The sequence below is a fragment of the Myripristis murdjan genome, chromosome 21 (genome assembly GCF_902150065.1).
Source record: "Myripristis murdjan chromosome 21, fMyrMur1.1, whole genome shotgun sequence".
In the NCBI taxonomy this organism is placed as follows: Eukaryota; Metazoa; Chordata; class Actinopteri; order Holocentriformes; family Holocentridae; genus Myripristis; species Myripristis murdjan.
In genome coordinates, this window is record NC_044000.1 from 12,463,101 (window position 1) to 12,474,414 (window position 11,314).

Genomic DNA, 11,314 nt, shown 5'->3' on the forward strand with positions numbered 1-11,314 from the left:
TGGGAAGTGTACGAATAAATGCTGCAACAAGTGCTTCTCCTTTTCAAATTAGACTCACTTAACAAACATGTACAAGTTAGGTGGCACACATACCACATTTGTGACTGTTCAAATGACTTTGAAGGCAAAGATTGTTACACAGGTTTACAACCCACCTTGCAGAAACACTGCAGCTTGTCTAGTGTTGGCCATATACATTCAGCTCTACAAAGGCAGATAATAAGCAAAGCAACCCTGAAAAAAATGACAGACTTTCAATTGAACCCTCATTGAAATGATGGAAAGTAGTGAGGCTATGTGGAACCAAACAAACAATCCAGGATTTACAAAGCCTCACAAATCTGCTTAAGTAGCCTTCAGTGTGGAAGAGGGCAAAATCTCCATACACCTCCCCTCCAAAAGCTTTACAAGTGTTTCTGATGCATTTTGAGCACATATTGGCAAGATGTGTTGCTAGAATTGCAGTAAATGAAAGGGCTGAAGCAGAATACACACATGGGTGCAGAGCCATCCTGGTGACTCATTAGGCTAATGAACTAATGCATTTAGCACAAATGTCCAGGAAAAACACAGAGCAGAGAGCATTTTGCTTTTATGGTAACCGTTGATGCCATGCAGCTGTCACACTGATACATGTGTGTCAGAATTAACCCAGCATGTAATGTCAGAGTGAAATCAACTATTTTTTACAGCCTGATGAGCAACACTAGAATATGTCTGAGGGGAGAGACCAAGAGAGACAGAAAAAGGCTACTTTCAGACCAAAATGCCAATGGATCATATTCTCTCTACAAGTGAAAACCTGCTTGATTATGTTGTGATTACTGTATTATTTGACAGCTGAGCACTCATTTTTCCTTTGCTAAAGTCTTTGCTTGTTAAGGGCAACCTCTAGCATCCCACAGGTCTCATCTCAGTCCTGGAGGTGGTGGCCTGGGTGTGTTTCTTCCACCCCGGTGAAATGTGAAGTATTGAGAAAAAATTGTAGATTATCTCTCTAGAAAGCTTAATTATTGTAAAACTGCCTGCAGATGTGTAAAGATTAGGACAGGTGCCAGTGCAGGATGTTATCTTTGAAAAGCCTAAAGCTGTGAACACTAGTCTAAATCATAATGATAACGGCTGAGAAAAAAAGCATATCAAAATTTCAAAAACTTTATTCATGTAAGCTAAACAAAAGTCAATGGGCCAGATGCAGGAAGCAATATATGAACAAATTTCTTCTTATTTTTGTGTATGTCCACAATTTGGTCTTATTTTGGGAGTACCCACTGATGTCTGGGATTCACCAAAGTTTTCTTATTTTCCTTATTGTTTTGAGAAAATGTTACTTACCAAGGGTTGGGGTGGAACACAATGCCGCTCGCCTGAGATCAGGTCTGTCGGAAGTGGGAGCTCCTATGGCAGTCCTTCCAAGGAGGCAGAATCACTGAAAACCACAGCATGTAAGGCCAAAGAAGAGCCACCAAAATAAGCTTCACCCCTTCTACCTGAACCCACTGGACAAGATCTTTAATTTTAATCTTTACATGCTGCCACTTGGCAATGCCATCAGGAGGCATGGCATAAATTTCCATAGCTATGCTGATGATATACAGTTCTATGTTGCTGTGTCTACTGATGACCCAGAGCCAGTGGATGCTCTTTTTAACTGTATTTTAGATATCAAGTCATGGATGGCAGAAAACTTTCTACAGCTCAACCAGGACAAAACCAAGCTCTTAATTATTGGTCCTGAAGCTCAGACAGAGAAACTCAATACAAAACTGCAGACACTGGCATTAAAACCGTGTCAGCAAGTGAAAAACCTTTTTTTTTTTTTTTTGACTTGGATCTCTGATTTGAATCATATATCAGACATACAACTAAAAATGGATTTTACCATCTTAAGAACGCCACCAGAGACTGTTTCTCTCCCAAGCCAACACAAAGACACTGATACACGCTTTTATTACCTGCAGAACAGACTTCCAAAGAAAAATATTTCTCAATTACAGTTATTACAGAACTCAGCTGCACTTGGTTGAAAAGGACCAGAAAGAGAGCACACATTACACCAATTACACAAGTCTCTGCACTGGCTTCCCATACGCTTTAGAATCGATTTTAAAATATTTTTATTGGTTTATAAAGCTCTTAATGGTCGTAGTCCCAGTTATTTATCAGATTTGCTTTTATCCTATGAGCCCTCGAGAACCCTTAGGTCCTCTGGTAGCGGCCTTTTAATTATCCCACAAGTCAGAACCAACACTCACAGTGAGGCATCTTGTTATTACTAAGACCTACCTTTTTAGTCAGGCTTTTACTTAAATTTTTTTTTTTTATTTACTCATTTATTGAAGTATTTATTTATTGTCTGTTTATGCATTTAGTGTTTTCACCATCAGCTGGTATTTAATTTTATCCCAAGTATTTATTATTATTAAGTCAGCTATTTATTGATATTTTCTAGACAGTTTTTCTTTTAACAATTTACTATCTATTGATTTCTTTGCCTTTTAACAATTTATTATCTACTGCTTTCTTGCATACTGTATATAGTTTTATTGACTGATTGATCTTATTTCTTTTATCTTTACTTCAATTTTTATCTTGCTTCTGGTGCTTCCTCACATACGATAGTGTCTCCTCGTTTCAAGTTCCTGTTGCACTTTTAACGATTGCTTTGCTGTGGATGACTGGATGGGGGTGGGGGGGTGGGGGTCCTGTTCATGTGCATGTGTGTGTGTGTGTGTGTGTGTGTGTGTGTGTGTGTGTGTGTGTGAGAGAGAGAGAGAGAGAGAGTGTGTGTGTCGGGGTGGGAGGGGAGTGTTCGTGTGACATACTTTGTGTTGCATTTTCTTTGTATGAAAAGTGCTATTCAAATAAAGTTTGACTGATTGACTGCTTGATTGAAGAGGCTGGAGAAGGGTGAAAGAGGGAAGGCATAGAGCAGACCCTGGGGCCATGGGTGTGCCAGAGCCTCTCACCCCAGAGGCTGATTGTTGTTCATCAGGGAGAAGAAAAGTCAACAATGTACTGACTCTCTGAGAGCGAACAAGTTGACTTCTGTCCTGCCGAAGCCACACCAAATCTCCTCGACTGCTTGAGGATGGAGTCTCCACTCCCCTGGGTTTGGACCTCCATTTTAAATGATGTCTGCTGTTGAGTTCAATGACCCATGCATATGCACAGCGATGAGTGAGCAGAAGAGTGGGTGAGCCCACTGCCACATTTCGGTTGCCAGTTTGCAAAAAATCGGGGAGCCTAGGCCCCCCTGCCTGTTGATATAAGCTGTTGTCACCGTGCTGTCGGTCCTGACAATAACATGGTGACTCTCAGTCTTGGCAGGTACTGTCAGAGTGCGAGGAGAAGAGCTCTCAGCCTCAGGACATTTATGTGCTGGGTCACTCAGTGGTCAATCCAGTGTCTGCTGACCCCGCAGCCTTCATGCACACCATATTCCTGTATTATTCGGAATATCTGCAATATTCCGGTTGCGCATGGTTGAAATACAGAAGAAGAAAAAGACTTCTTCCTCTGTATTTCCAGCAGACCAGATGCCCATACGCGTACTGCTGCCCCCCGGGGCTGAGTGTTGCATTACGTAAGAGAGTGGAATACGCCGAAACACGGGAATATGCCAAGTAGCATGTAAACGGAATATTCCAGTTGCCGCAGCGCAATTACCTTCCAGGGAGGCTAACCATAGAAGATACCCAAACTACTGTATGATGGGTAAGTGGATTCAATGCTGTAACCCACACACTCCAGTAAGCTTTGTTTAAAAAACACAGCACAGATTTTCACAGACTGCACCCTGGCTCAGGTGAAGATCCAGCAATCAGCGATTCCACACCAGCACAGGTGCTTTAAAGGTAAACCGTGACCATGCATGACCAAGCAAGCCAGTGTGTCTTAAATATCTATCCACATAGCCTGACAAGCAGGGGGATCATTTCCCACACATATTTAATATGTAACTGAGTGGAGAGATAGTCTTGAGACAGAAGAGAATGGTTGCCCAGCACATGTAAAATACATTTTAAAATTGAAGAACATAAAAAACGCATTAAATAAATATCAATGCATAATCACATTTAAATAAAGTTTTTATGTGTTAGAGTAATTACAAGGATTAGATTATTAAAATAAGAATATGAATGTAGATATTTGAGAGTTTGTTGAAACAACAGCAAAAAGCCTATAGACTACAGCAGACTGTAAATTTGTTATATGCATAAATTAATGTGAGATTATGCAGTGGAACATTTCTGTTGATCAGGATCATTTATTGTCATTCCAATATTGCATTCCATTATTGTATTGGGGCCTCAGAAACTAACCTCAGCACTCACCTTCGGCGAAGCATTTTTTGGCCTGCATTTTTATACTGAACCATTTTCATTTTATTTCAGTGATTGAATGTCCTTCTACTGAGACGACATGCACAGCATCACAGATTCGTTGCCATTGTTTTCTTTTGGACTTTCTGCATCTGTACTGGCCCTCTGGATAAAAACATTTTCTATTTATTAGTTCATTTAACAGTACTTTAGTTCAGTACAGTTCAGACCTTTACCATCCCTGGAGGGGAACCCTGACTTGCAGAATGGCTCAGCACAAACTTCGCAATCGCAATGAGCTTTGCTTTCAGCTGCCGAAGTTCTTTTTCTTCCTACAGCCGTCTTTGGTTACGGACTGCTGGGACTGATCATTCAGCACACCAAGGGGTATTCTATCAAGACAGGTAAGGAGAATCCTGGTTTAATTTAATGAGTCTCGCAAATTAAAGTGCAAGTTCTGTTCCATTACTGTGACTTGTAGGAGTCCCTGCCCAGTAAGCAAGGTAACCTACACGGCTGTACTAGCCTGTGTCTGGTGTGTCAAAGAATTTCCAACAGGCGGAAACAGGGTCCCAAAAGACAGTTCCATCGAGTGTCTTTTTGCGCTCGCTTCAGCCTTTGTGGTGTCTGTGTTCGGGACATAAGTTACGACCTTTTTCTCACAATGTGACAAAGCATGAATTTCTATGTTTACTTTAGTTCCAAAGAGCATAGGCCTATTAATAAAAATCAACAAGTTAAGAAAGAGGACTTTTTATATTCTTCTTCAGCATACCAGCTTGGTTTTTTTATCTCTATTCAGGTTTATCAGTGTGAGTGAGTCTCGGGGTGGTTAATGTTACATCAAGTGCGGCGCCACTGACTTCATTTGTGAGTTGAAAAAGCCCCCTGTTGGACATGTATTTATTGTCTTAGAATGTGCATGGGTTATAGGGTTACATAAATCGCCCCCTCTATTGGTTTTTGTCCTTTCATCACCCTCATTTTCATATTCTGCTTAATGGGTACAGCTCAGAGACAATAACGCCAGCCTGCCGCTCTAGTTTTTGCTTCCTTTTGTGACATAGCATTTTGTTTTCAACGATTGACTGTCCTGGGCTGCTTCAGTACTCTGCTCGTGCACAAAATACAAGATGGTTCAAGCCTGGTTTGAATTCCCGTCCACAGCTGAAACTCAGCTAAGGCACAGCTGAGTTGTGTTCGCGGAACGGCTCAAGCATGAAGTGAAAGTCAACATTAATTTAAACCATGCTTTTTCAATTAAGCACAGATTTCATTAGCACCAGTGATGGAATGCCCTGCTGGGTAAGAGCAGACTTGGAAGGTTAAGATTGTTTGGTGCATCTTGAACACTTTTTTTTTCTCTTAACAGAACAATAAGAGAAAATATAAGATAAATGCAAGAGTGTTGCTGCATCTGGCCCAGTGTGTTTAGGTGTTTATCCTTCTCACTTGGGGGCCTGATGATGACCACCAGCATTTGAAAATACCTGCTTGTTTTGTGAGTAGAATAAAGGCTCAAAGGCTTTGTTTTGTTCTGTCTCCCTGACCTTGATTTTTGAGTGCCCTGAATGTTAATGGAGGCATTTTGACCTTTTGTCATCACTGACATCCATTTCATTATTTGAAAAGTAACATTATATTTAGACTACTTGACTCAATGTAAATTAAGAGTTCACTGGTTCATCCGCATAGTTAGATAACTTTGAATGCACATACACTGTATGGAGGCTACTTTGTGTGTCTGTTCAATCTATGTCATGTTATGTGTTAGGAGAGCTAGTAAATTGCCTCTTTCTGTCTGCATTAAAATCAACAAGAAAAAAAATCTCTACCATGATTCCTGGTTCTGATAAATTACAGTATTTTCAGCAGAACAATCAGGCCTTTGCTACGTAATTGGAGCTACAGCTAACATATCGCTGTTGTCTGTCTATTCCTTTCTCAAAATTTAAATCTTAGGTTATATTCTTGAGATAAACGCATTATGAAGGCTATGAATGTTTTGTGTATTGTGATAGTGTTTTATGATAGTGCACATTTGAAGCACACTTGGCGTTTCTCATGTTGTGTAATCACATCTCTTGTTTTCTCTCTCTCTCTCCCCATGTTTATTTTGCCCACGGTGGTGGCTGTTATTTTGCGAAATGGAGATGAATATTGAAGATATATGACTGACACACAGTATTCCTCTCATCTGTTCTCAAAGAAAGGTGTTGAGGGAAACTGTGAGACAGAGAAGCAAGCTTACACTGAATTATGTAAATATCAAATTTTCTCTGCAGCTATAGTTACCTCAGCTTTAGGAGACAATCAGAGTTTGTTAGATACTAGCTAATTTAATTCTGCTGCACTCTAATAACAAAACAGCTCCCTGAGAGGGGAAACATAGGGAGTCAACAATGAGCTACCATTTTAGGAAAACAAAAATATACAAACAGAATTGATAAAGGATTTCCAGGCCAGAGGCACAGTCATACATGTTCACCTGTGGCCCCACAAAATCAGTTGTTATTTTGTCCCAAATTAACATGTAACGGTCAAGAGTGTTGGCACTTGCTTGATGGTCTGTATTATCGATTGTTTGTTGCCTGAGTTCTTAAATATGCCATTTAGAATGTGTATAATTATAGGATATGGTATTTTTTAGAGATAGCGAAATATTAGCTGAAATAACACAGGTGTAGTATATGTTTTTTTTCCCTGACCATAAAACATTTCTCTGCTTTAAAAAAGCACATCATTATTTTCTGTGAGTGGAGTGTGACACACTGATGCAACATGAGAAGCTGTGAACTGAATTAGGCTTGCTGAAAGTAACTTGATTTCCATGACAAGGGAGTGAGGACTGAGTGAGAGAAAGTCTTGGATTGCTCTTTGCATGGGTAGAATGAGAGCCCTGTTGTGATGAATCCCCGATGTTTTCTACACTTTACCTTCACGTTGGGGCTGTGCAAAGAGCATGAAAGCGCTGCTGATAAGAGTAGCTCTCTCTGATGTCTCTTGACTGAGAAACATACATATGGTGTCGCAGGCCATGTGTTGCAGCTGGTCATGACTCCATTTTCATTGTTATTATCCTTGCTACTGTTGCTCTTAGATCTGACTATCAGTCGGCACGGATTGGCGAGGCACTCATCCTCCTCGCTGCCGCTGGCACAGACACGGGTGCAGCATGTCTTGAAAACTTTTCAACAAAGCTTTAATCCTCTGTGTCCCTTGGGGAGTTTTACTTCACTTCTTCTTGTCTTTCACCAACAGGTACAGAGGCAAAGAAAATTAGTCAAGTCATGAAACAAGTATTGAACTACGAGAGATACCTGCAATCGCCCGTGCTGTGTGTGTGTGTGTGTGTGTGTGTGTGTGTGTGTGTCTCCAAGACCAAAGACATTAAGTTACAGTATCAATAATAGAAAAATTGAAAATGAGCCTGAGCGAGTCTGTTCCCAGAGATAAACCACCACTGCTCACAAGCTGAAGACATTTTTGTCACAGCCATCCACGTGTCACAGTGCCACTTTTACTCTCAGCCAAGGCTACTCTCCTGGTTTACATATAACTCCTGGCAACCTGACTGCCAGGTGACTGTTAGACTTTGGCTTTTGTTGTCCTTTTCTTCTACGGTGTATTACTGATGTGTTGATGCAACGCACCAGTGAATGTCACAGCTAAAGCAGAATTCAGAAATCCAGGATGATAGAAAAAGCAATTGCTTGACCTCGTCTGGTCGGTTCATCCTGGCTTTGTACGCTACGCGCTGGCCAAGCCAGGTTCAGGAGGGGCAGCTAGATGAAACCAGGTGTAAGTAATTCTGATAAATGTGCATTTCCGGCTTTCTTCAAGTGAGTGAGAAAAAGCGTGCAGACAGTAGTGGACCGACTGAATGTGTAGGTAGCTTAACATCATAATTATACCATTCAAGGAGTTACTGTCATTTGCACAAATTAACAGTTGCACTAGAAAGAGGAAGTGAGTGATCATTTTAGTGCACACTGTAAGCATGACTAACATGAAGTATTGATTTTTGTTATTTATTTATGTTGTATCATGAATGGGTCTGGTCCAGTGAACTGGGATTACAATTTAGGAGGATTATACAGTTATGAAACCTATAACCACGAATTGTGTGTTACCAGTGCCAATATGTACACATTGTTGTGCAGTCTAGCATGCTAATCACATTAGTTACAGCTGTAACACGACTGTATAAATTGTGATATAGCCCTCAGGTTTGTCTTTGTGTGTTTGAGCGTCTGTGTTTGTGCTTGTGTGTGTGTGTTTGTGTGCCCTCCCTCCTCCTCTCTACCTGTGACTAACCTAGTTGGCAGGAGGGAGCGTGTTCCTGGCATTGGAGGCGGCAGCTGCAGCTCATCACCAATCACCTCAGCATTTATTCCACTTTCCAATACTCGCTCCTTGCCAGATCGTGGACATGCAACAGGTCCTTGTTTCTGGAGGGAGCCCTGACCCACACCCACACCAAGAATCTATAGTAAAGGTTTAGGGTTAGGATTAGGGTTTTAAATCTACCTGTTGTGTTCCATGTCTTCTTTGGGGCTTCTGCCAGCCTTGTACTTGTGACAAAGAGAGATTTCACAGCTCTCTCTAGGGAAAAAATCCTTGGCTGCACATGACACAAAGAGGTGTCTTCTTCAGCAGCAGCAACAATGGGCCAGATGCAGGAGGCGATGTACGAACACATTTCTTATTACTTTTGTTATATCCACTGATGTCTGGAATTCGCCAAAAGTTCTTATTTTTGCTTTTCTCTTTGCTAAGAGAAAATTTCATGAGCAGTCGAGAGTGCTCTTAGCTAGATGGGTTGTCCAACACACAAAAATACACATTTTGAAGCTGAAGAAGATTTTAAAAAATGCATTAAATTTGCAGGTACTTTTGTGTGTTTATACAGTCAAACTACGTTCTCTCTGTGCCAGGCTTCAGAAACTGTCCTGTCCTCCTGCAGATGTAACCATGGCTTTTTTGGTCTCCATTTTAACATTGAACCATTTTCTGTTATGGTCTGGATTTTGGTGGGATATTTTGGTTGTTTTGGTGGTGTTGGTGTTGGTTTTCTGTCTTAGTGTCTGCTTCCAGTGATGGAGTGTGGCAGAGGCGGGGCTGACCTGAGGCCTGTATCACGAAGCAGTATTCAGGCTTTAGCGAGATAACTTAAGGCTCCACTCCGGATTTTCTGTATCACAAAGCTGGTTCACCTCATCGGGATAGGAAACCTATCCTGAATCTGCCCTGCTCCAGGGCAGGCTAGCTTTCAGGATAGGATTGAATCCTATATAAAGCACCGCCCACCTGGCCAATCAGCTGTTTGCCAAAACGTGGCCTGCCCAATCACTGAGGATCCCATTGAAGAAGGAGCTCAAATATTGAGGAGAGCATTACGGCGTGAAAGGATTTTCCTGGACCGATCAAACAAGTTAGATTTTGCCGACGACTCTCTGTATGAGAGAGAGGCTGTAATACTGATGTGAAGAAGCACTTCAGCCTGGCTAACAGCTGCCTGCTATACAGAGCTGACACTCTGTAGGAGAGGAAAACAGACATGAGAGATCATTAAAGGAAATTTGATAATTAAAAGTATTTTAGAGGCGTTTCACAACATTTTAGGGACATTTAAAAATGGCACAATTAATTAGCTCTAAATATTTTGGGGGCAAATTATTCCTGGGTGAGAGAATGGGCCTGATTGACAGCTCGCTGATGCAAATGTGAAAAAGGATCATTTGTCCCCTTCATTCAAGAGGGCGAGTCGGCCTTTATATTTGCCTTTTGTCCCTGCTAAGTTCAAACGCAGCTCAGTATATGATTTTATTCAGGCTATCAACTTGATGTACTGACGTGATTGAATTGTGGCATCAGCTTATAGATTTAATATAGCCTGTATAAAGTAATGACATTAAGAAGGCAAACTTACCAAATGTAATGATTTCTTGTGTTTAATTTTTACTTGCTCCCATGTTCTTTTAACCCCTAGGCCCTAGGGGTTACACCTGGAGGAATTCAAGTATACCTGTCATACATGCAACACATCTGTGCAGTGCAGTGAGTTCATAGGTTTCAGTGTCAGATGTGGAAACTTGAGCCATTGATGTGTAACTTAAGCATTTATGCAGTCGGCAATTCGTTGCCAAGTGTTCTGCCTTCTCTTCGCGGCAGCCACAATGTTCGTGATTGGTCTGCTGCCTCGGAACCCGCCCCTTATACGTGCACATTCACGGCCCCTGATGAGGCAAACCTGGATCGAGTGAGCGAGCTGATAAACAGCGTTGTGATACTGGTTATCCCTGATCACTGTGACCTTGATTAGTGTAGCCGGATAGGTCCGAGAAATCCAGGGAAAACTGAGCTTGCTTCATGATATAGGCCTCTGTTTTCTCCTGAGGTACAGGGAGGCACCGGGCTTGGCTTCATCTAACCACTCTGGAGGGTGGGGACACACACCTGATGGCGATCACCTCGTCACTCTCTCCATATAAGCCAGCTCAGACGTCACTCCAGTGCCAGATAATTCTGTCCTGTTTGGTAGAGCCAGTTACCAAGCCTGTTTTTTGCTGTTTCTCTAGTGTTTTGACAGTCATTTTCTGTCCACCATTCTGTGTTGTTGTTTTTTTCAGCCCAGAGCTTCGCCGCCTCCATCTCCTGCCTCCACCTACTCTCCACCTGCTGAAACCTTTTTGTTTGCACCCTCAACCTTAGTTTGGATAATAAAACGTTTTGGTTTTTTAACTTCGATTCTCAGTCTCTTGCTACTTGGGTCCACTTAGTTCTCCAGGCCTTAACAATTTTCATTTTATTTCAGTAACTGCATGTTTCTGCTGCGGAAATTTAAACCATCACAGACTTTTTTTTCTCCACAGTACTTCCTGTAATGTCAATACTGATCCTCAGGAATTTTTAAAAGTTCATTTAACAGTACTTCAGTTTAGTTCAGACAGTTTGTTGTCCAAAGAAGAGAAATGTGTCTTGGCTCA

The 11,314-nt window shown here is 41.5% G+C and overlaps 1 long non-coding RNA gene across 1 annotated transcript; it reads left to right on the top strand.

The window, feature by feature from the left end:
* Positions 1–8,758: 8,758 nt before the first annotated feature.
* On the top strand, positions 8,759–10,987 carry LOC115380394 (uncharacterized). The gene is made up of 3 exons (XR_003930314.1): positions 8,759–9,015; positions 9,105–9,215; positions 10,958–10,987. It is a non-coding gene; the product is annotated as an uncharacterized LOC115380394 (long non-coding RNA).
* Positions 10,988–11,314: the final 327 nt, after the last annotated feature.